The following is a 27,087-nucleotide window of genomic DNA, read 5'->3' on the forward strand; positions in this document are numbered from 1 at the left end:
CTTCATCAGCAACAGCTGTGCATATGTATGTAATTTGGTGTGACATTTGAAACCTTCCAACCCAGAGAGAGGTGTCAGGACAACAATAATACTTGTTGTACAGCCAATTGTAATTGATAGGTTCCATGTCCAGCAGACATGTGTGCGGAATGGGCAGCTATGTATGAGGCATAATTTTTTTGTGGGTACAGAGTGCCCTTTTTTTTTTTTTCAGGTGAGAGTGGTATGTCAGGTGAAGGAAGTCGGTACAGCTGGGGAGATAGGTTGGGCAGGTAAACAGACAAGACAAACAAGATGCATACAGGGGCGGTGTATGACACGTGTGGGGGGGGTTACACAATTGATGGGGGTGGAGGTTTGGATATCCAGAGCCCATGAGCCCACAGATGGCAACAGTGGAACTGATATCCCCACCCATAGGCAGTTGCCACTGTTCCTTCAAAGCCCAGGACGGGGCTGTGCTGGGGGCTGTGTAGGCGGGGCAACAGGCATGCCCGTTAGTTGCACCACCCATGCCTCGAGCTGGTGTAGGGGCTCGAGAACAGAGTCCCGAATCTCCCTACGCACCACAGTCCGGACGCTACGGAGGGTGAGTGGTGGTTCTCCTCCGGCCACACTTGCAGAGGGGGGGGCGAGCCCCATCCCCTGCAGCGCTTCCACCCGCAGGTGGCACAGGGCCACCGGAGGAGGGTCCGGACTCAGCACTAGTGCCAGGTGCACTCGCCAGCTGAGGTGGGAGAGGTGGGTCCGCTGGAACCCGCCTTCCCTGTCGTCCTATGTTTTGCATTATGTCATGACAGTTTGGGTTAGTGACATATAATACCATTCACAATTAGTTGTAACAGCATGCATTAGTATTCCCATTAACCAAACACCCAGATATTCACACCATTGAACAGCGTGCATAACACATGCATAATTTGAACAGAAATACACAGTCCAACAACATGCAGGGTTAATTGATGGCAACAGGCCATCAGGTGTGGATGTATGAACAGGGCAGATGCATCAACGGACATGCAAATATATATGACCCAACAGGACAAACGTCCAGGGGTGTTAATTGTGATTGCACATACCATTTTCATGTGGAATGGGTTATATGTGGTTATAGGGTGGGGTAAAGAAAGTAATATTAACACCTTCGAATAACAATACATATGCTGTACATTTCTAATAGCTACAGTTATATACACACTACTGCTCTGACTACAGTTTCATATATGATAACTATTTCAACTTGGTGATAGGACTGTTACTGCAACATCAATATACATTTTATGGTTCTTCATACACATTCATATCTAGCTTTGTTCAGCTACATCATCCTGCTACATTTGCTTTATATAGCTGTAGACAAGTGTGGATGTTTGGTATATCAGACAATCATCCTATCTGCATATTGCAGACTGAGAGCAACATATCCAGATTTTGGGATACACATTCCAGATGCAGCAACACTTTGAACAGATTTAGCTGTTTGGTTTTGAATCTCACATGCATTTCATTCTGTCTTGACTGCAGTATACTTTATTCAGGGGTTATTACTACTGTATTGCTGGATTCATGACACTTTCTCACACTCTCTCACTTGCTTTCATTTTACTATTCAGGATGGTACTTACTTCTAGGCTTTGTTGACATGTTTTAGCTGTAGTTATTACAATCCTTTCCAGCAGTCTCACTTCTGTCATGTTTCAGTATTTCCACAGGGATATATTTCACACATGTGATTTCATCATCTTCTGCAGCTATACTTTTCAGCCTGCTGCAGGTTGTGTACTATTTTCTTACAGGTAGGGCATTTTTATTTCAGAATATATGTCAGACAGTTTCATTTTTCGGTTTAACTTACAGGCTGAAACACACTTTTGTAATCAAGCAATACTTGCATACACTTTCACACTGTTACTTGCAGATTTTATTCTTTACTGACTACACTGCACTCTTTTGCTGACTGTCATACTTTTATATTTCTTTACAGTTACTGGTAGTGGATTACTGACCTGCCTGGTGGTGCAACCGCACCAGCCTATCGCCATAGGCTCTGCGGTTCACAGAACGGACACCTGCAGCTGTAATATAAATGAAGTAATATTGGAATACACATCTCCATAATATCAGCTAGTTTAATTTCTTACATACATAATTAAATGTTACTTACTCAGTAGTGGGGCGTTGGGTGTATGCCGGGCTTCCTGGACCTAAAGGTTCAGTTTGTCCTGCTTGCGTCTCTTCAGGTCCGCATGGTGGTGACGGACCTGCTCACCAGTCCTTGGAATCCCTGTGGCACTGGTGAGATCATGAGCCAACCAGTCCCACGCCTCGGCCCTGTATGCTCCCCAGAGGACCTGGCCCTGCATGAGTTGGGCCTCATGATTATGGACTAGGATCCAGACCATGTACCTGGACTCCTCAACACCCCACCTCTGTGCTCGAAAGCAACTACCCTCTCCTACTCCTGTCATTCTGCCTGCAGGTCAGTTCTACAATCGTTTATGCTGTGTATTCCCGCCTATGGGGCTTATATAGTCCATTTTTCCCACACATATCTGTGATTGGCCATTTTGGAATTGTATCAACTTCAGTAAACCTGCATTGTCATGCTCCAGTTTGTATTCATTCCTATATATTAGCTATTATTGCAGCTTTAGGTACTGCTGTCATGGCTTAGTGGTTCTGTACCTTGACTATGGTGTATAGTATCCTGGGTTCGAACCTGGCCACTGCTTTTTATTTTTCATGACTGTCTAGACATGCTGATGGGTGTGCCTGTGTAAAGGCAGTTTTGATACGGCTTGCTCAACGTTGCCCGTCGGTTAGCTTGTTTGCACGGTGCGCAGCTCCGCGCAAACGGGATACGCTGCTTTAAGCCTCATTTGACTATTGGCACGCATATTACGCTAAGCTCAGTTAGGGGCACATAGATTTAGCATGTTAGACCACTGATCAGCTACGGGCACTCATTTTGCACCAGTTAAACCACTGCTCATCTACGAGCAGATGCACTCACTCTGTTAAACTGTAGCTCAGCTATGAGCACATCTGGCATTTTTTATTCTTTTGTTACCTCACATTTCTTCAATATAAATGGGCTATTTCATTACATTTTATATAAATTGTGGTTTTATGTGTACATATTTGTCAGGGACTTGTTTCCTGCTTATTTTGCAAAAAAAAAAAAAAAAATTGTTGTTGTGGGGGCTCGAGCCATGAATGCCTGCTCTTCAGCCAACATCTCTACCGCTACGCTATTGCTTCCTGGCTTATTTTGCATATTTAGTTCTTATATGCTTTTCCACTGACTGCTAACTGTAGCTGCGCTACGGGCACGCCCGCACAAACGAGCGCACTCACGGTTAAACATCTTTACAATTTAAAAAAAATATATAACATGTTCATTTATATATTTTATGTTCATAGTCTGTGGGGGCATGTGTTGTGTTCTGTTTATTCACATTTCCGTGGACTCTGTTGTGGGTGTTTACTTTGGGCACTTTTACACTTCTGGGGGCGTGTCCGCTTGCAGGGCTCGGCCTACGGGCACGCCCCCTACTGTCTTACACGGACCGTGTTAGACTTAGGTGTGATTCAGCATGCTCTCATGAATATGCAAAGCATGCTGACATCACTCCGTTTAACTGCAGCCTCCGTGTAAGAGTTATAACTCTTACACGGAGGCTTCGTGAATCCTTGCCAATGTCTTTACTAGGCAACAGCTGAAGAGAATAAGTGATTAAGTTTACTCTGAATGTCCTTGGCTTTTAAATCCAGCAGTTTGAGTGGTGTTAGTGCGCTAGGGCCCATATAATAGATAGGACTAGTGGTTGTGGTTAGTTCAGAAGAAGTTAGTGGTGATAGCAGATGGATTAGTCAGGAGCAGAACAAAGGTACAGCCAATTGTTTAATAGGTGTTTTTTTAGGGTTGATTTAAAGTGGACAATAAATGTAATGGATGTAATATTTTCTGGTAGAACATTCCAGATTTTTCCAATATAATTTGAGAAGAAGGAGTCCTCCTGCCTGTTTTTTGCTTATGCTGATTTTTATATGGTGTTTGTTAGTGGATCTTAATGTTCTACTGGTGGCATAGAGTTAAAGTAAGGTTTGTAGGGCAGGTATTTTTTTCAGGTTCATATAGTATTTTGTGGGCCATAGTTAACTGATTGTAATGAAAGAGGTATGGGAGCTCTAGCCAGTGGAGTTGTTTGAGAACAACACAATGGTGGGTTCTAGCTGGTAAGTTTGAAACAAATCTGACAATTTTGTTATAGCAGGATTCAAGGTTTGCAAGCTTAGATTTCTTTAGTTTTGTAGGGATGTGGGCCGTGTATAGGAGAGTTGAGATTAAGTGGGATTGGGCAGTGGTAGCATTAGTATTTTTGCTGAAGTACTGTTTGTTTCTATATAGGGTTCCTAATTTTTTGTGTACTTTTTTAACTGTTTGTGAAATACAAATGTCGAACTTTAAACTGCTATCAATTTCAACACCTAAGAGTTTGGTGTGTGGAGTTGGGGAGATAATGGTATTGTCAAGTGACATAATGTTAAAGGTACTAGTGGTTAAGATTGATTTGGTGGGTTGGAATATCATAAGTTTTGTTTTTTAGGGATTTAAAATTAGTTGAGCATTAGTAAGCCAGGTCTCAACTGCTAGGAAGGATTGTTGAGTAAAGGTATGTAGTTATTGTATTGTGGGTGCCGCACATATTACTGTTGGATCATCTGCATATTGAATGAGAGAGACTTATGGGGTTGAAGTGTGTAGGTTATTAGTAAATATATAAAAGAGAATGGACCTAAGATCGAACCTTGGGGGACACCCATTTTCACATGTAGTAGGGGTGATAAAGTCTATTGCCAAGAGACTGCTTGTTGGCATCCAGTCAGTTAGTCCTTGGCGCAGACAAGAGTATCATAAAAAAAAATTAGTTTGGAAAGTACATTTAGTAGCTTGCTATGGGAAACCATATCAAAGGCTTTTGATAGGTCAAGGAAGATTGAGGATATGTAGTTATTATTCTTGTGATAGTTGACAGTGTTGGTAAATGCCAATAGAGCCATTGATATACTGTGAAATGCATGGGACCCATGCTGCGTGTTGGTTAATAGTATGTTGGTATGCAGGTAATTAGAGACTTGCATGTGAATGACCCTCTCTAGAATTTTGGAAAGGGGTGATAATATTGCAATGGGTTGGCAGATGGTGAGTTCTGTTGATGAGCCTCTCTTATGGAGAGGTATAATGTGTGAAATTTTCCAAATGGCAGGGGCTTTATGTTCAGCTATGGATCTGTTGATAAGAATTGATACAGGGCAGGCTATATTTTCTGACGTTAGTTTTAGGAAATCAGCAGGCAGGTTGTCTGCAGCTAAAGAGCTGGGTTTTAGCTTTGTAAGTAGTTTTTTGATTGTCTATGTAGGTATGGGATGAAGGCTGAAATTGGATTTAGTGTTGGGAGAGACGGAGTTAGAGGAGTTGAGGTAACTGAAGGGGTTTGGCTGCTGGCTAAAGTTAATATTGTTTCAATAAAGTATTTATTGAATAGGGTAGCCATATTGTCAAAGTTATTAGCAGTATTAGGAGGATGTGTCCTGACTTTGCCTGGTTGAAGTATATTATTTATAGGTGACCAGAATTTTTGTGCATTATTCCAATGCTTCATTTGGATCTTGGAGTAGTAATTTATTTTGTCTTTTTTAATTTGTGCTTTGCTTTGTTTCTAAGCTCCTCATAGTGCAGTAGGGTGGGTTGGGACTTTGTTTTGTTCCATGTTACCCATGCCTTGTCTCTGGATTTAAGAATTGACAGTGTTTCTTTTGTTAACCATGGGGCATGATTTGACCCATATATTTCTACTGGGGGCTTGAGAGTTTAGTATAGATAGCAATGTAGAGTTAAAGTAGTCAATTGCATCCTATAGGGGAGGAGGTTTCACGAGTGTCCAGTTACAGTGTTTGAGCGTATACACACACACACACATATATATATATATATATATATATATATATATATATATATATATATATATATATATATATATATATATATAAGGTTATTGGGGTTTAGGTGTTTTTTGTTTCTTACTTGTTTAAATGTAGTCTGTTTAGATAGAATGGCACGGTTCCTCAGTAGATAGGTTGGGTAGTGGTCACTGATACTGTCTGGCAGACAGCCAAATTAAGAGTATAGTTCAGGCTTATTTATTAGTATCCAGTCTGGGGAGGACTGTTTGTTATTTGGCTTATTGATTCTAGTGGATGTCTGGATAAGCTGTGTGAAGCTGTGCAAGTTTATGCAATTTTTGGGGTTTAAGGAGATGCAGTCTAACTAGTCAATATTGAAATTGCCCATAATAATAGTCTCCTGAGGTATTGTTGTATTACACCAGTGTAGTATGTTTTCTAAGGCTTATACATTACCCCCTGGGGGCATATTGTGACTTGGAAATTTTTCATCTGAAGGTACTATAGAGAGGTGGTCTTTGAAAAGTAGGGCTACACCCCCCCCCTTTTAGTAAGTTTGTCTGTATAAAAATAAAAAAATTGTGGTTTGGTTCATTGGAATAAAGTTGTTATACGTTCTGTGGCTGGATTTCGCTTCTTTGGGTACCTTGGACTTTTTATAAGTCTATATGTCAGATGTTATATTCTGGGGGTAGTATTTCATTGTTTGCTATGGAAGGCTTTAGCCAAGTTTCGGTAACAAGTACAATATCTGGAGTATAAAGGGAAAGATTGGCATACAGTTTATGGACTTTATTGTTTATGCTTCTTATGTTAATATTTAATAGAAGGATATCATATTGGCCCCTAGAAGGGATGGTTGTAGCTTGGGAGGTTGTGAGTGTATGATAGTTTGAGTGGGTGAGCCACATGGACTGTATGTAGGGCCAGGATTTGGGTGAATGTCACCACTAAGAGACAGTTTGTCAGCTAAGTTGACTATAGTTTTAAGGAATTTAGCTATTTGTTTGTCATAGATCTGTGATTTACAGGAAATTTTAGGAAAAAAAAACTGTAAGCCTGTTTCCTACCTTTCCTGTAACTAGTGTTCCAGATACAGATTTGTTGTATCCAGTACTGTATGTAAGCTACTGTGCCCCCCCAAGTCTTTCTGTGTTGGAGGGAAGCCTTCTAGCTTATCAGTGGGAGTGGTAAGCACTAGGTAACCTGTCTACCACATAAGGAGTGATTCTTGCCCAGAAATTGTGGTTATTGCCCGTTTGAGCAATCTTTTCCATCTCGCTCAACTTTCTGATTTGAAAGCCTGCATTTGCACTTGTTTCTGTCCTGTAACCCATCTAGTGCAGATACAGATTCTTAGTTTTAGCACTTAAATTTGCGTATTCGTGCTCAGCACTTGTTCAGAACTTGAAAGCACTAAATAAGCTACTAATTACTACAGCACTCAACCTTCCTCATTACCTAAAGGAAAACAGTTTTTGTACTTACTTTTCTCACTTGCTTAGAGAAAAACAGCTCTTTTACTCACTTTCCTCACTTATCTAGAGGAAAATAGTTTTTTATTCAGGCATGTCCAAGGATCAGCTCCCAGTGTTCTCTCCTGTCTATCTGATGAATCTGGGCATCTTGAGGCAATGTAGAAATTGCCTCATGTACACAGACAACCCTCACCTCCTACCACCCAACACTACAACCTGTGAGAGATGCACTTATCTAGCCAAACTGGAGGTAACGCTCTCTCCAACCAAGAATGAACTTGACAGTCATGAGGAGAAGGTAAACATTTGCACCACACCACACTCATTACATAGTCTCACTAAATCTACGCCACCAAAATCCACACATAGTAACATATCAACATTTGAGGAGGCTCTCAATAATAATCTGTCTAAGCAACAGAGACCTCCAAAGCAGAAACGCAAGCAACTTCCATCCCCCAACACAGCCCAAATGACACATAGACCACAGACTCAGTGTGCCACTCAACCACAGCCAATAAGGCAAAACAATGTACCCAACACACTAGTCATAGGTGACTCTAAAGTCAGGCAAACTGATGTCCGACTCACCAGGCTAAACAAGGAGAAGGTTACTGTCAGCTGCCTGTCGGGTGCCAGGATCCACCACATAATCCACGCATTCAGGTCACTCCACAACAAGTACAAATATGACTCTGTCATTGTCCATGTTGGTGTGAATGACCTGAGACGTATCTCCCTGGACTACATGAAAAGAGACATGGAAGAGCTATCCGATCTTGTAGCCCAGGCAGGTATGACCCTAGCCCTGAGTGGCATTCTGCCATCACCCAGAATGATACCGCAATACAAAGACAAAATGATTGACTTCAATAACTGGCTAAGCTTCTGGTGTCATTCAAAGTATCTGTCTGCTTGGGATGACATGGTCGACAGACCATGATGCTTTGCCACAGATGGCCTGCACCTGTCACCCCTGGGATTCCGGATACTGGCTAAGGCTCTTACTTCCCTTATAGTGCCTTTTTTTAGGCAAGGTTCAAATAACAAATTCACCACTGTAACAGGAACAGGCAAGCAAAAACTGAGGGTAATGCTACTCAATGTTAGAAGTCTAAATCTCAAAATGCACTCACTCGAGGCACTCCTTAAAATGGAGAACATCGATATCTGTGCAGTGACTGAGACCTGGTTCAAGGCTCCAGAGAGCACCCCTGCACTACCAGGCTATAACTCATACCACACTTTTCGGCCATGTAACCTGGACCGAAACACCAAAGGTGAAGGTGTGTCCATATTCATTAAGGATATCCACACCTCCAGGCTAGTTGCTCAGCATAATGTATCCAAGGTTATCCTAGTGCAACTAACCCGGGGCAAAACTGCAATCCAAATTGTAGCTTGCTACAGATCCCCCACCATGCCCCAGGATTCCCACTCCTATTTTCTTGATGTACTGGAAAATATTAGGGTTCAACCAAACACCCTAATAATGGGCGACTTTAACTACCCCACCATTAACTGGGAAAACTACTCGTGCACCAACTCCTTAGCTCAACGCCTTCTGGAATTCATAAACTCCAATGCCCTGGATTAACTTATCCACACCACCACCAGGGGCAACAATATCCTAGACCTAGTCATTACCAACATGAGTGACCGGTGTTCCACACCTGAAGTTAACTCCTCGTTGGTCTGATCTGACCATAAGCTAATCACCCTTGATATCTACATCCCTCCTCCACCCCCCCATTAAGGAAACCATGGTAAAAAATTTCTCCAAAGCCAACTTCATGCTTCTTAAGACAGAAGTGGTGAACTTCATGACACCCATGCAGATGGACAGTACAGTTACAACTGCTGAATCCTACACAAATGCACTCTATAAGCACTTACACGAGTGCATGGATCATGCTATTCCAAACAGAACCAAGACACTATCCTCCAAAAAAAGGAAGCCAATCTGGTGGTCCCCTGCCATAAACAAACTGTACAACAGAAGGAAGAAACTGTTGCAAAAGAGAGTAAAATCCCATGAGTGGAGGAGTTCCCTGGTCAGCCTTAGAAAGAAGCTGAGATCCCTTATAAGATCCTCCAAAGCTAGCTACGAAAAAAAAAAAAAATCACCACTAATTCTAAGGACAACCACAAAGCATTCTATAGCTATGTCAAGAATCTCAATGGCAACACCCAGATCTGCTCTGAGGTACAGCACAATGGCACGCAAATTACAGAGCCAACTGATATTGCCAACATCCTGGCAGATAGGTTCAGTGCTAACTTTACCACCCCTCACCCCCTAAAAGGTCCATATCTATACAGGAAGAATGCAGAGTCCCTGTAATCACAACTACGCAGGTAAAAGCTGCACTCTCTAAAGCCAAAAACTCAGCATCCATGGAAATGGACAACATCCCAGGCAGCATTTTACATGAACTTTGGAACAAACTGGCTCCCCACTTAAGCACCATGTTCAATAATAGCCTCGCATCAGGCTTTGTGCCCACTGAATGGTGCACCGCAACAGTTATCCCACTCCACAAAGGGGGAGCCACCACTGATCCCGGGAACTATTGGTCTATTAGTCTGACGAGCCTGGTTTGTTTGCAAGGCCATGGAATGTATCATCATGGAACTCATAAATAAAGACATTGGTAACCTCCAAACTCTGGATCCCGCCCAGTTCGGGTTTGTGAAAGGCAGATCATGCCTCCTGAACCTGATTGACTTCTTTGAGGCAGTCACCAAAGCCGTAGATGAGGGTAAGGTGGTTCACACAGCCTATCTTGTCCTCGCCAAGGCTTTCAACACCATCCTCCATTCTGGAATTATAGCTAAACTCACTAAACTAGGTATATATCCCTACATCACAAAATGGGTTGCCAACTGGCTCACTGACAGAACCCACACTGTAAAAGTTGCAGACTCCAAATCTGACCTCAAAGCAGTGACAAGTGGAGTACCAGAGGGTTCCGTCCTGGGACCTCTCCTGTTTGGTATCTACTTCTCTGAAGTACAGGCTAACACAGATGACTGCAAACTAGGAGCCATAGTCAAGTCCCCAAATGATGTGGACATCCTACAGAAGGGCCTCACTGAGACAGATGCCTGGTGTCAGAGCCATGGCCTCAAGCTCAATGCCAAAAAGTGCAGTGTCATTCCGTTTGGTAAAAACTCTGTACCCATGAACTACAACATAGGCAGCAATCTACTTAACACTGAATGTGTGATAAGAGACCTTGGAACCCAGGTGGACAGTAGTCTCTTCCTTTGATAGTCACATCGCCACACTAGTCAGAAAGTCCTTCTACATGGCACACCTCATCATAAAAGGGTTCTCATCCAGGAAAAAAAAGGTCATTGTTCCCCTCTACTTGACACTCATTAAACCCATTATAGAGTACAATGCCCCTTTTGGAATGTACCTCACAAGATATCTGCAGCAGCTGGAAAGGCCACAGAAGTACCTCACAAAGAGGATTACTGGCCTCAACAAATGCCCTACACTGACCGCCTCAAAAAACTCCAACTTTACTCCGTAACATATTGCCTACTCTGACATGATCTCTGCCTAACATATAAAGCTATGTCAAACCCAGAGCTGTTGGACATGCTACACCTAAAGAAATCCCAATCCTGCCGAGCTACATGCTCTAGGGATCTAAACCTTGTCACCACAATAAACAGGACATGCTGGAGGGATAGATTCCTGTCCCAGAGACTTCCCATACTCTGGAAAAGGCTACCCATCTATGTCAAGCAAAGTTCTTAATTAGCACTCTTCAAGAAAAATCTTGATGAGTGGATGGGAAATAGGAAATACATCCCAGGATCACTTCTGTGTCTCTGCTCGACAGTGGCACAGGAAAATAACTTGCTTGGGTGGCGTAAACCAGGGAACCTTGTTGGCTAGACATATGTAGGCCCTTGAGCTGATAGCCTAGTACCTACCTATGAACCTATGATGAGAGAGAAGAGAAACCTGCATATGTTGAAGTGTTATGTTCCAGATGGAGCTACGTATATGTAAGTTAACTGGTGTGGGTGTTGTGATTGTTAGAATGTGAAAAGCAGAAACCTGATCTCACCGCAATGAAGTTAAAGTACTGAGCGGTTGCTATTTAACAAACTTTACAAATCCACAATTCAAAAAAATTATCGGCAGCCGTAGCAAAAGTAAAACTCTTCTTTATTGTGATGAATATAATTGAAGGGTAAGCGCTTTCGCGTGGTCACAGCCACGCTTCATCAGACAAATAAAAATTCTACAATGCAGTCCTTATATACAACATAAATTATATAGATTAGAACCAAGCCCTATATAATTAGGTACCTCATTAACCATTTTAAGCAAAAATGCATAGCTTCCAAAATCAAATGACAAACTATCAGAAGTGATGCTTTAATGTTGAATACAGATTCTAAAATAGTAAATTTTTTGAGCATAACTCATGTTGCAGTTTGTAAGTTATAAGTGTAAATATATGTATGTATAATGAATTAAATAAATTAAATAGACAAACAATCATAAAACTTAATATAGTTCATCTAAAACTCTGTACTAAGGTAAAATGGATAAGAACAATGCGAACACTGCATAACTGAAGTTGACAGATATAGCTCTAAAAAGGCTTGTATGCGGTTGCCAATGCATCTAAACAAACGCTTAAACACTTAGAAAACTTGGTGTAGTTCAACAACTAATCCATGTTTAGACAAAAGGCAAAAGGGACCTTGCGCATCAAAATGCTAACAAAAATAATGCTGGTTGAGCATTTATGCGAATTACCATCGTAACCAGAGCTTACATACATTAAACACCAATTATTTAAGATATATAATAGATTGTAAAACAAACTGTCATGGAACTTGCTGTGAGTCAACTATTACTTTGTGTTTAGATAAAATAAATGGAAACAATGAGAACGCTGCGTAACTGAAAGCTGACAGTTGACAGGTATAACCCTAGAAGGACTTGTTTACGGTTGACAATGCAACTAAACAGACAAGTAAACGTTTAAAAACTTAGTGCAGTTCAACAGTTAGTCCATGTTTAGAAAAAAGGGGGCAAAAGTACAATGAAAAAGGACAATAATAAAAAAGAGAGACAATAAAAACTTTAAGCATCGAAATGCTGATAGATATAACACTGAGTGAGCGTTTATATGGTTACCGTTGTAACCAAAACTTATATTCATTTAACATAGATTATTTAGAGTAAATTGTTTAAAAATATTTAAAAATGTACACCAGATTACTACAAAGCATTTCTAAAAATATTTATAATTAAAGCACCTTTATAAGTGCATAGTTGATGTGAGTTCTATCGATGTCTTTTTAAAAACAAATAAAATCATTTAAAAAATTTTTATACACACTTGATTAGGTCTTGCTATAAAAATATGTTGTTGAAACATCAAAGGATCTAACTCGGGGCTCAGACCAAGTGACATATAACTATTAAAGTATATCTCAGACCAAATAGAGCCCGAAGCAGAGTCTAATGAAATGTGTTAATAACTTGGAGCATGAACGTACCCTGTGGTGCACAGATAACAATAAGGTTGAAAAATATATGGCAATACTAAAAAGTGCTAAGAAATGAGACCATACAATTAAAAGTACGTAGATAAATAAGTAAATCTTGAATAAAACTAGTTATGGTTAAAGTTTATATACCATAATATTGTCTTTGCCTTAGAGCTAATAGACAAGATCTATTTAGGTAAAGATAGTATGGTTTAATTTAATGTAACATAGATCCAGGAACATAACTATATGTTAATACATGTAGGTAATTTAATTTAAAGTAACAAAGATCCAGGAATATAACTATATGTTGAAAAATATATACAGGTAATTTGATATAAACTTGATTAAATTTGATTAAATATAGACTTGATTAAATATATTAATTGCCTATAAGATACAAAACTTATGAGTTATAAAAAACATATATATAAATATAAAGATGTGGAATGACATGTAAAAAGTACCTAGTTATAAACCAATATTATTATAAAATTATTATAAAATTATAAAAATATATTAGGTTATTTAACTTATATCATATTTTTAAAAGTATTTATTAATGGTAAGAATCTTGCAACTAAAAATGTATATATGTAATGATTGTACAATAATATTAGCGTTTCCTATTGTTTAAAATAGGTTTAATGGAAACTGAGGTATTCAGTCCTGGGTAACTATGAGCATTAAATTTTATTTGTTAGAATGTACTGGTGATTAAAGTATTTAATCGGGAATTGGGAGGTGTTGGCTTTATTTGTAAAAGTTTTTTTTTAGCAAAAGGCATTTTGGCAGTAGGTGTTGTTTGTATTAGAAACTAGGTGGGGGTGTAGTAGTGCATATAGCAGTAGAATGTATGTGGGTGGTTGGATGTGATTGGGTGTGTGGATATAGGGGACTGTCTAGGTAAGTATAAATCCAAGTATATGGGGGGGGGTGGGTAGACGAACGGAGCGGGTTGAACCCAGTTCCCGCAAGCTGCCGATTGTAAAAAACAATCAGTGGGACCAGGTCAGTATCTGTGTCCAACTTGCAGGAAGAGGTTATTTAGCCACTTTGAACTAGCAGCTAATGTATAGGGGACCAGAGGACTACCCGATGGGAAATTAAATGCAATGACCATTGCCGGTCTGTAGCTCTGTCTTATATAGCAGATTAAATATCTATCTTTTGCAAACTATTTAATTTTGTACATGAACTGTTGTCTAGTTATTCTATAGATTAATCCAGATTGATGGCTACTCTAAGTCAAATCTGGAATGGACAGATGGTTTAGGCAGTGGGGGAGCGAAGGGGGTATTATGAGACTATGTTGTTTACGCTAGTTATACATGCCCTGGACATGCTTTATTAAGACAAAAAGTGCAGATTCCAACTGTTATTTAGAGTAAACATGGAGGGCTGCAATACATACAATGCCTGTGGCCATGTAATATAGTTTCTGGTTCTTAGGGGCAGATGTTATCACCAGTCTAATGGGCTTACTGACTGAAAAAGAGTTGAGGTCAGGTAAAGAACTTTCCTGGACTGTTATTTATGGTGAGTACACTGTACCAAGGACAAAAGAGGGTGGCTGTGAAGACTATTCTCAGCCAAAGCTGTTTGAGTTGGTATGCAGAGAAGGATGGGTTTCCTTTTCTAGATTAACTCAAGTGTGTACATTTCTTTTTACATTCAGGACCTGTATATTCTACCTTCTCCTGAAGTTTGTAGCTTTTTGGTACTTGACTATTCTTAGTCAAAGCTGTTTCAGTGGGTATGTTTGGCCTCCTAACACTGGCTTTATCTACTACATTTACACTATAGGAGCTTATCAATCTAATTTCATTCTCAAGCATTATTTTTTTCTCTGTCTGTCCTCTCATCTCTTGTCCTAGATAAAGGTCTGTGTCTGCCCCCTGATATCAAGCAACCACACCTCTCCCTCTTAATATGTGTTGTCTTCAATTGTGAAATCAGTCTCTCTAAGCAAGCTGAAAGAAAGGATTTCTGCACTGAGGATTAGAAAGTTTTTCAGCCTACATGAAAAGTCCAGTATGTTATTGTTAAACAATTGCTACAAATATTCTTAAGCCCTCTAAAATAATTTTATTGGCATTTGACCTATTGCTTTCCTGGCAACTATATGTATGCATACATGACTTGGGGTGTAGTCAGCAGCAACCACTAAACTCTGATGAAAGTTTAAGAGTGCCTATTTGAAACATTATCTGCCTGTTAGTTAACCTCCTGTTAATAGTGCATCAGTCTCCAACACTGATTCTCTAGTTTTTCTTGTTATGCACCTATAATATAAAACCACCATTAATAAAAGTTAAACTGAATAAAAATGATTTTCTGCAGTCAGGAAAACTCAGATTCTTTTGGCTGAACTACAGTATCGTCAGGTATAACCCACACTGTTTAGTTAACTTACCCTATCCCCATATCCCACACACTCTGACCACCTCAAAGTTTATTTCTCACATTAATCCTACCCTCACAAACACATTACCAATCCATAATGTCCTCCCCTAAAACCTACTTGCCCAATAACAAGCTCTTACATCACTAAATTACTATAAACTGACACATACTTTTAACCACCTATAAAACTCTACTACCATTCGACAACAACTTCTTCCACCAAAACCTAACCAACCAATAATATCCTCTTACATCTCCTTATTACTATAACTGACAATGCTTTTTTTCTACTCTTCACCATCTAAAGATGCTCTCCTTTAAAACATCACAAAACCTAAACTCACCACTCCCCAGCATGATGCAATGTCTCACTCTAACCTCCCCTCATACACATGTTATTAACCTTCTATACAACTTACCAAACACAACTCCCTGACTACTTCACCTGTTACCAAAAGACACACGATTACAATGTAACCCCTTCATCCATTCTGTTCCAGATAGGTCCCCACTAATATAAAATCACTATATTAACCTTATTAAACTTATACTCCAAAAAAGGTTCAAAGCTACCCTCACCACAGAAACAAAAACAACACATTCATATAAGTGTATTACTGCATTTATTGCTAGCAGGTGACTTTCACCCCAGCCCTGGACCGTTTCAGGCACCAAGTTATGCCACAAATAATAAATCAACCCTAACCAAAAACTTAAACTCCTCTCCCAACAAAATAAGAAATAGCAACACAAAACTCTGTATATTCCATATGGACATCAGAAGCACTACTAACAAAATTCCAGAACTACATGCATGGATAAAATATCACTCCCTTGATATATTAGCAAAAAGAGAATCTTGGCTAAAACTGAATATCAGTAACACAGAAATACTCTGCTGCCCCTCAACTGTATCATCCTTAGAGTAGATAGATTAAACAAAAAAGCTGGAGGACTGGCAATAATGTAGCACAGAAGCATAAAACTGTCATCATTCACATTTCCCATATGCTCCTTCCTCAATGCCAAAACTACTTCTAGGTAACCTAAAGCTAAACTTACACAAAACAATGTGTAGTGACATTTTATATCCCCCATAGAGTCAATAGCAGCATATTAGAGGACATCTCATCCTGGCTAGTTGATAAAGTACACACAGAGACAATTATACTGGATGATGTTAACATCAACTGGTCAAGGATTCACTTCATAACACTGAAAGCTCAAAACACTGAAACCAAAACACTGAAACTTCAAAATCTTGAAAACTCAAAACACTGAAACTTATAACACTGAAAACACATATCATGCATATACAGAGTTTAAACAACATAAATCATAGCACGTTCAACCAAGTGTAAGCAGGGGGGCAAGCCCCCATGCACCCCCCATGTGGGGGGCTGTGCTCCCCATACTCCATGCTACTTATATATATATATCAACTCCAAGATTGCACTTCACTACACTAAGTGCAATCTTGGAGTTGATGTATTTAAGTAGCAGGGGGTGTTTGGGGCACAACCGTTCACATGGGGGGTGCAGGGGGGCTTGCTCCTCTGCTTATACTTGGTGGAAAGTGCTATGATTTATGTTGTTTAAACTCAGTATATGTATGATATGTGTTTTCAGTGTTTTGAGTTTTCAGTGTTTTGAAGTTTCAGCGTTTTGTTCTTCTATATTATGAAGTTTTCTCATTTTCAGTGTTTTGAGTTTATAGTGTTATGAAGTGAATCCCTGGTCAAGTCTCACCTCTGAGATAACAACTTCTAGTCTAAACCTGTATAATTTCTCCCAACTTATCAGTAATCCTGGGAGAATCAACCTAAACAATGGGAAAACTGCCACCCAGGACTGGTCATTAACAACCCACCCTAACGATTTAGACTCCCACAGCACCTTAGCAAACACACTTCCTGAACACCTGCCCATATATGCCATAAGAGAATGCATACTTCTCCCAGGGAACAGACATATAAATCCTCTCACAACATGAACAACTTTGACCCACAGCTGTTTAACACATCACTACAATCTCACAACTAGAACATCTTAAAAGTCTTGTTGTTGTCTGTTTTAATAAGATATTCACACCCCCCCCTGCTTAGTCTTAAAAGAGTGCAAACCAAACCTGCTCCTCGGCTTAATCCTACTACCAAGAAATTAATGAGGATTAGAGGTAAAGCCTGGAAGGCCTGACTCAGTAGTATCTCAAAAAACAACTTCAGTGATATAAGTACTTATGAAATAAAGCCAAATACCAGATCAAATCTGGCAAGAAACTTTATTACTCCAACTTGCAGAATAGATGCAACAAAAATTTTAGACAATTCAGGGAAACCATGTCTAAAATATTATATTAAGGATTGAATGGAAAACAAAGACTGACCCCCCCCCCCCCACCCACTGCATCCTGGAAGAAACAGCTAACACTTTCAATGATCACTTTATCTCTAGCATCACTAAGCTACTTCACAATGAAACTCAAAACACATCAACCTCCTCTAATACACTGTTGAAAGACAAGAAATGCAGGACAAAGCACCTCAAACACCAACAAACTCTTCAGCTATTCAGCTCTTTAATTAAAATTGATAAAAGATGGACAACAGTACCACACTGTTAAGCGCTTTTCGTCTGGTTCTATGACCAGACTTCTTCAGACAAAACCCTCTAATAAACTGACCACATTTCACTCAGTCTCCCCTCCCATTTCCATTAATATTCATTCTTTTTCCTTTCAAAAAGTATCTATCATAGCAATCAAGAAATATCTCACATTAAACCAAGTATACCTGCTCCAGATAGGATTCCTGGCAATTTCTTAAAAATAGCAGCCAGCTCAATTTCCATTCCAGTATCCATTCTGATAAACAGGTTTATTCAGGAATTGCATGTCCCAACCTTATAGAAAAAAAAAATCTCACATCATCCCATTTTACAGCGAAGGTATCTCCAATGATATATCCAACTTCAGACCCCTTGTCATTCTTTCCCCTCTTTTAAAAATCCTTGAAAAATGCATTCATAATTAATTAATGACTCATTTACAGACTAACAACCTCCTTACCCCCCCCCCACATGACATGGTTTCAGACCTGGTCATACCACTACCATAACTCTCTTAAACTTCACCAGTGATATTAACCTAACCAGAGACAAAGTCCAACTAGTCCTGTCATGTTTCTGGATCTGTTCAAAGTCTTCTGTACCATTTCCCATAGCCTTCATCAAAACCAACTCTCTTCACTTGGCCTATCAACCACTTCTTCTTATTGGTTCTCCAGCTATCTTTCCAATAGATTCCAGTCTGTTAAATGGATTAATTCTAAACTCACCCTTCCTTTGTGTAAAAACAGGTGTCCCTTAAGGTCCTGCACTAAAGTCACTGCTTTTCAACATATTTACCAACAACCTACACACCGACAAATGTCACGCATCCCTCATTTAATATGCTAATGACTCCACATTGATCTGTTCTGCTGTTAATTTAATTAATTACAGCACCTCACCCAAGAGTCACTTTCATCAGTTGAAAGCTGTCTCAGTAACTCCCAACTAATACTCAATCCAAAAAAGCTGTTGCTATTTCTTACAAAAGCCCTTACACACCTCAAACAAAATTTGTCAACAGTAGCAACTGATAACACCCCACATACCAACCAACTAGGCATAATGAATAATAACTTGAAAGTGGAATTGCATGTACAAGAGACTATAAAAAATAAATAAATAGCAAAAATTAGTGGCACGCTGTAGAACGAAATACGGATTCATCCAGGAAATGCCCTAATTCTACACTCCTTCTCCATACTTTACTACATGGTTCCTCAGTACTGCTTAACCTTCAAGCTTCTACCCAAAATAAACTAACTCAAGGTCACAATAAACTATCAAAATATGACACTGACTCATCAAATAGAACCTATCATTACTTAGCCCTAATAACTTGATTGTCTTGAATTACCCAAGCAGCTCACTTACACATAGCTACTCTTAGTCCTCAAACTAATATACAAACCAGCACAATGCAAAGCCCTGCTAGGCTTATTGAACATTTAAACCCCTGCTAGGCCACTTCGATCTGGAAACAAAATGCTCTTCATCATATACACAACATACCTATCAGCCGGAACCTCTCTCCATTTCAACTATGTAGCCCACTCCTGGAATTGTATCCTGTCATCCCTTAAACATAAATATCTTTAAACATTAAAAATCTTTCCACTTTCAAGACCAATCTAACAAATATCTACCTCATACCTGGAACTACACATATATAACATTCAAAACAGATGCATGACCCCCTACTCACTATTACTAAGCCTTTCTCACTCTAAATTCACTAACACCTCCATATCTTAGCAGGCAGTAATAGCCTAATATCAAAGACATTCTCAATTCTATGATATAGCGCAACTAATGCATGCTCTTCTACCTCTTCAGTCAAAACTTATTACTATTTACTTTCCTCTCTCATGTCCTTCCATAAAATTATTATTTCCCTGATAATAGTCAGCTCTCTCTCTCTCTCTCTCTCCATGTCCTTAATTTTTCCCTCATGCTCATTACTCCTTCTCACCTCATTGATTTAAGAATTTATCCCTATATTCTATAGTGTATAGGCTTGTGAGAGGTGACCTAATTTCGGTCTACAAATGTCTAAAGGATGTTTTTTTTTTGTCAGTTATATGTTGGGAATTGATTTTATTAACCATGGAGTCCTGACAAGAAACAATGGTCATTTGGTCAAATGTGCTTGTGTTAATTTAAGAAATTTACTTTTTTCAAGCTAGAGTTGGTAGAATGTGGAATTTTTTATCAATTAGATGCTCTGATGAGCTGAAGATTTTTAAGTCAAAGTTGAATACTTGGCTTGAAGATTTGAACTACTCCACAGGGTCCATAATTAAGTAAAATGTTAAATGGCCTAGATAGGCTCTGAGTTTGGATATAAACTCATTCAATCCTTTTCATCTCCTGAGAGTAATTCACACACTTTTAACGATATCCTACCCTGGATCTCAGAAAACATTTTCTGCAAAGTTATCGTAGTTGGTGACCTAAATATCAACATAATAAATTCATCACATGCTTCTCCAGTGCACTTACAGCACCTCTATAAATGTACCCAGTTGGTAAATGTACCAACCAGATTTAACAAGACCACAAACACCTTCACACCATAGACTGAATTTTTGTATCCAGTCTAGACAAAGTCCAAGAAGCAGGTACTCTCCCTAATACCCTAAGTTATTACCACCACAAATATGGCATTAGAAAATGCTTCAAACTATTATCCTGAATCTTTCATATCTGCCTTACAGAAATGTTACTGGCACCCACTCAAGTACCTAACTTTAGACATAGCATTTGAAATCTTGATATCTTCATGACCATTCTGAATGCACAATCCCCACTTAGAAGAAAAAGAACAAAGTTTCATTCAGCAAAAAAAAAAAAGATGTTACACATCGTGTCAGACCAACAAAACCCTTCCAACTATCTCAGCAGATATCTTTGGAATAAAGTTGAAACCCTAGTAAAAAGGTCATAAAATGACCAATTTAGTCTACAGAATAAGCAGCAAAGAAACCCAAAATGTTTCTGGGCATCTATTAAAAATCCCTGAAACAGGAAATCTTTCCCAGTCCAACACAATGTCGTAGAAGAGAGACATGAAAGTAAGTCACTTTAAATTCCCAATTCATTAATGCAGATAAATTACTGGTCAAAAACTTAACAACAAACACCAACACCTATTGGCAATAACCTACAAATTATCCAGCTGTAATACTAAAACTACTCCCACAACAACAGCTAAATAATTGCTGCAGAGACTAAAACACAAGAATACATTAAGATATCAGTCAAGGCACTAGCCTATCCAGTCTCCGTACTAATTAATAGATTTCTGCATCTACACAATCCTATGTCCCTAAAATAGGGAAACAAAATGTTATCATATCCATATATAAGGGTGGTACCTTAACTAAATTCAGTAATTTAGCTATTCTTCCTCTGATATCAAAACATTGGCACAATGTGTCCTCTCTGAGCTACTTAAATTACTCCTTGAAAATAATCAACTGGCCCACAGCACAACACAGCTTCTGACTAATCCATAGTTCAAGAACTGCTTTAGTCTCCTTTTTAACACTGTTAAAACATGATAATGATCAACCAGTCTCAGCAACTTTCCCAGACCTTTGAAAGCATTTTGAACATGTTTTCATCCCCCTACTGTGCAAATCCTGAAGTAATTTCACCTGTCCAGTGAGAACACTCTGTGATTTAAAAGCTGCACTGGTGACAGAAGCCAGTGCATCAAATGGCAAACTGAATATACAACTTTCCCCCCTGTTAACATAGGTGTTCCTCATGGATCTATATGTGGGCCTTTACTATTTAATATATTCATTAATGAATTAAACTCTGCATCAGACCTCTCTACCATCATTTGTACACTCTTTTCCTCAGCTCTTTCCTTAAATGGACTTTACCCCATCACTCAAGCTTTATATTTTTTTATTTAGCATTAGTTGCAAAAGTCTAATCTAATAGTCAGTACTAAAAAGATTAAGGTTATGACCTTTCTGCCCCAAAACTCATGCCCTAAATCAACTAATTTTGCTCAGAGAAGCTAATGCCAAACGTAGTCTCAGATGCCAAGTTACTTGGTATCACCATTGACAATAATCCTTGGTTTGACATATGATTCAGGAACACTACCAAAATGAAAGCAAATAAAAAATAGGGATCCTCTACAAAACTAAGTTTATCTGACTGAACATGCTAGAAAATCAGCTGCCACTACCTACACACATCCTAGTCTACTTTATGCAGCTGCAATGTTCAACAATATACACTCCAGTCAGCTGCACAGACTGGAGGAATGCTATCAAAAAATATTGAGATTTGTTATTGATCTTCTCAGCTGAGCACTCCATTGCACTACAGTCAAAAATATATTGAAGAATTTCTCAATTACTCAAATATGACCAACTAAAATTCCTGTATTGTATTCTCTGTCAGCACTCAAAATGCCCAGTGTAAGCACCACTATTCTGATTATACTCCATACAGAAAGCTACACTTCCAAGACAAATTCTTGACTATCAACACAAGTCCCACAATCACATGGAACTGTATTCTACTCCTGTAATGTGGCCAAAATCTGAAACCTCACTCCTTTTGCCCTAAAGAAAATTGAGAGTCTGCTACTTTTAAAAGTGCCTGTGTATTCACCTTCTGACAAGGTGTCTATGCCACTGTTCTTCCTCACCTTGCTAGTATTTTCTATAACAATGACCTTCAACCACATTTTTATGAAACTTTAATATTATAAGACTCTCTCCCTAAACGCAACATAGAACCCAGTTTGCATATATTGTATATACTGTGAATATCCTATTCAGTCTTTGTATAATATTAATACAAATGGATAATTTGCCACCTCTGTGTAGTTTAGTTAGTTTTGCTGTTGAGAACATTTTCATATCCAGGTGCTGTATTCCATAGAAACTGACCACTTCTATGTTGATGTCTGTTGTAATTTTCTTTTGAAATGTGTATTACTGTGTATTTTAAAATGTTTTATGGATTGTCTGTGACTATTTGGTTGTAAATTGTTTAAGAGCTTTTTACTCTGGTCACACTTGAAAAGGGGTCTTGCAAGTTCCATGTCTGACATTAATAAATGCAAACAAATACATAAATAAATGTAGGCATGTGCCTGAAATATCTCAATCAGATGATACTATAAAACTGACAGCCAGTATAGAGAATTAAGGCTCTGAGCTATTATTGAGATGATTCCTGTTGTCAGAAGTACAGGGCTTGATCTCTCCCACCTCCATTTCTCTATTTTCTGATTCTAAGCAAGAAACTTGGTCAGTCTTCCCATGTCACCCCTGAAAAGGAACACTTGAATGCAATGGGCTTAACCTGGTTAACACACACACACACACACACACATATATATATATATATACATATATATGTATTAGAACAACTTATTAGGGCTTCACAACTCATAGTCGCTGCCATCCTTAGGACTGTGGCTCAGGAAGCCCATCACTGTTAGGGGAATATGATTGCAGATATGCTTAACATCAAGAAGGAGTAATCCAAATTATGCATGGGTTCACTTGTTCTCCACAAGTTTGGACACAAATCACTAATTAAATAATATTCCTGTTCACATTTATGCAAGTCCCAGCCAATCATTCTTTTGATTATTACTTCCAAAAAATCCTAGATATGGCTTCCTGACAAGTTACAAGGAATGCTCCCAAATGTGAACCACATTCAGAACTAAATCTCAAATGAAAAGCTTTTTTTTTTTTTTTTTTATTATGGGGATGGATTAAAGTTAAAATGATGTCCATCTACTGAGGTACTTAGAAATGAAAGCAATGTCTAATGCAAGTTATAAGAATCAAAGTAAAGTTGAAGTACCTAAGGATGAGACGAGAAAGAATAAACATTGGCATCCTCTGAATTTGTGAATTAAATGGACTGGAATGGATCATTTTACATCAGACAATCATTAGAACTTTTAGAACTTTTACTTTGGTCAAGAATCCTAAAGAAAAATTGGAGTAGCTTTCATAGTTAAAAAACATACAGTGAAAACAGTGCTTGGTTACAGCCCCCCCCCCACCCCAACACACACACACACTCAAAAAATGATAGTATGATCTCAGACTACAAGGTAAGAGAATTAGCATTACAGTGTTTCTAAGCTCTAACTTCAGATGTGAAAAGGAGAGTTATGGCCAGTTTTACAGGGAGTTGCAATAACTTTTGGAAATCATACCAATAAAAGATTTTACCAACATCTTAGATGATTAAAATGATGAAGTCAAAGTCCATCTGGAATAAGGTATAGGTAGGTCCTTGCAGTACAAAATTAAGCAGGACATAAATTAGTAGAATTCTTTGAAGAAAATTCACTGCTCATGGCAAATACTTTCTTTCAGCAGCCCATGAGATGAGTTTAAACATGGCTATCATCATATGGTAAGTACCAAGATCAGATTCACTCTATACATTTCAGTCAAAAATTAAAGAGGTCTATACAGTCAGTAAAAATAAGACCTGATGCTGATTGTGGCTCTGATCATTAGATCGTTATTGCAAAGTTTAGAATTAAACTAAGGCAGTCAAGTAAATCATACAGGCCAAAAAATACAAGTTCAACTATAATACAAGTGAATATGCAATGTGGATGAAAAATATATTAAAGGGATTTGATCTGGTTGATACAGTACCCAAAGACATATGGGCAGAAGTACATGTTACTGTCCGGGAGGTGGTATCAAAAATATTCCAGACAAAAAGAAGATTAAGTAAATAAAATGGTTGTGGAGTGTTTAGAAGTGGCTGATTAAAGGAGAGCAAAAGGCAATGGAGAGAAAACAATTTGTTAAATTGAATGCAAAGTTTTGAAAAAAATAGCAAGGAGACATAAGTAGGCATATTTAAATAAGTAGTGCAAAGAACTAGGAGAAAATAAAAATGGAAAGACAAAAAAAAAATCTGTTCAAGATGATCCAATATATTAAACTTGCATGTAAAATGGCATGATAAAAGACAAAAATGAGAGACACCAAGGAAAAGCAGGTTATATTAAGATTTCGGCCACCTAACCCAGAAAGAAGCACTAAAGGCGGAGACGTGTCCATATTCATTAAGGATATCCACACCTCCAGGCTAGTTGCACAGCATAATGCATCCGAGATTATCCAAGTGCAACTAACTCTGGGCAAGACCGCAATCCAAATTGTAGCTTGCTACAGACCCCCCCACCATGCCCCAGGATTCACACTCCTCATTTCTTGATACACTGGAAAGTATTAGGGTACAACCCAACACCCTAATAATGGGCGATTTCAACTACCCCACCATTAACTGGGAAAACTACTCATGTACCAACTCTTTTGCTCAACGATTTCTAGAATTCATAAATTCCAACGCCTTGGATCAACTTATTCACACCCCCACCAGAGGCAGCAATATCCTAGACCTGGTCATTACCAACATTGGAAACCGGTGTTCCACACCAGAGGTCAATTCCTCGTTGGTCAGATCTGACCACAAGATAATCAGCCTAGACATCCACATCCCACCCCCACCCCCAATTAGGGAAACCATCGTAAAAAACTTCTCCAAAGCCAACTTCACACTTCTTAAGACAGAAGTGGCAAACTTCACGACACCCATGCAGACGGACAATAGAGGTATGACTGCCGAATCCTACACAAATGCACTTTATAAGCACTTACACGAGTGCATGGATCATGCTATCCCTAATACAAGATGTTATCCTCCAAAAAAGGAAGCCATTCTGGTGGTCCTCTGCAATAAACAAACTCTACAACAGAAGAAAGAAACTGTTGCAAAAAAGAGTAAAATCCCATGACTGGAACAACTCCCTGGTCAACCTCAGTAAGAAGCTGAGATCCCTCATAAAATCCTCCAAAGCTATTTACGAAAACAAAATTGCCATTGACTCTAAAGACAACCACAAAACCTTCTATAGCTATGTCAAGAATCTAAATGGGAACACTCAGATCTGCTCTGAGTTACAGCACAATTGCACTAAATATACAGAACCAACTGATATTGACAACATCCTAGCAGATAGGTTCAGTGCTAACTTTACCCCCCTCTCACCCCCTAGAGGGCCCATCTCTATACCGGAAGAATGCAAAGTTCCTATAATCATGGCTGCACAGGTAAAAAACACACTCTCCAAAGCCAAGAACACAGCATCCATGGGACCTGACAATATCCCAGGCTGCGTTCTACATGAACTACAGAATGAACTGGCACCCTACCTAAATACCATGTTCAATCATAGCCTCACCTCAGGCTTTGTACCCACTGAATGGCGCACCACAACGGTTATCCCACTCCACAAAGGGTGAGCCACGACGGACCCCAGGAACTACCACCCCATTAGCCTGACAAGCCTGGTCTACAAGGCCATGGAACGTATCATCGTGGAACTCATAAACAAAGACATTGGTAATCTCCAAACTCTGGACCCTACCCAGTTTGGATTTGTAAAAGGCATATCATGTCTCTTAAACCTGATTGACTTCTTTGAAGCAGTCACCAAAGCCATAGATGAGGGTAAAATGGTTCACACAGCTTATTTAGATCTCACCAAGGCTTTCGACACCATCCCCCACTCTGGAATTATAGATAAGCTCACTAAACTAGGCATAAATCCCTATGTCACAAGATGGGTTGCCAACTGGCTCATGGACAGAACCCACACTGTGAAAGTAGTGGATTCCAAATCTGACATCAGACCAGTGACAAGTGGAGTACCACAGGGTTCAGTCCTGGGTCCTCTCCTGTTTGGTATCTACTTCTCTGAGGTGCAGGCCAATGTGGAAGGTCTTTGGCTAACAAAGTTTGCAGATGACTGCAAACTAGGAGCCATAATCGAAACTCCTAACGATGTGGACAAACTACAAAAGGGCCTCACTGAGACAGATACCTGGTGTCAAAGCCATGGCCTGAAGCTCAATGCCAAAAAGTGTATTGTCATCCCCTTTGGTAAAAACTCTGTACCCATGAACTACCACATAGCTGGTAGTCTACTTAATGCCAAAAATGTGATAACAGACCTTGGGACACAGGTGGACAGCAGTCTCTACTTTGATAATCACATCGCCACAGTGGTCAGGAAATC

This window comes from Protopterus annectens, chromosome 1.part1 (genome assembly GCF_019279795.1).
Source record: "Protopterus annectens isolate FY-2018-M chromosome 1.part1, PAN1.0, whole genome shotgun sequence".
NCBI lineage: Eukaryota > Metazoa > Chordata > Ceratodontiformes > Protopteridae > Protopterus > Protopterus annectens.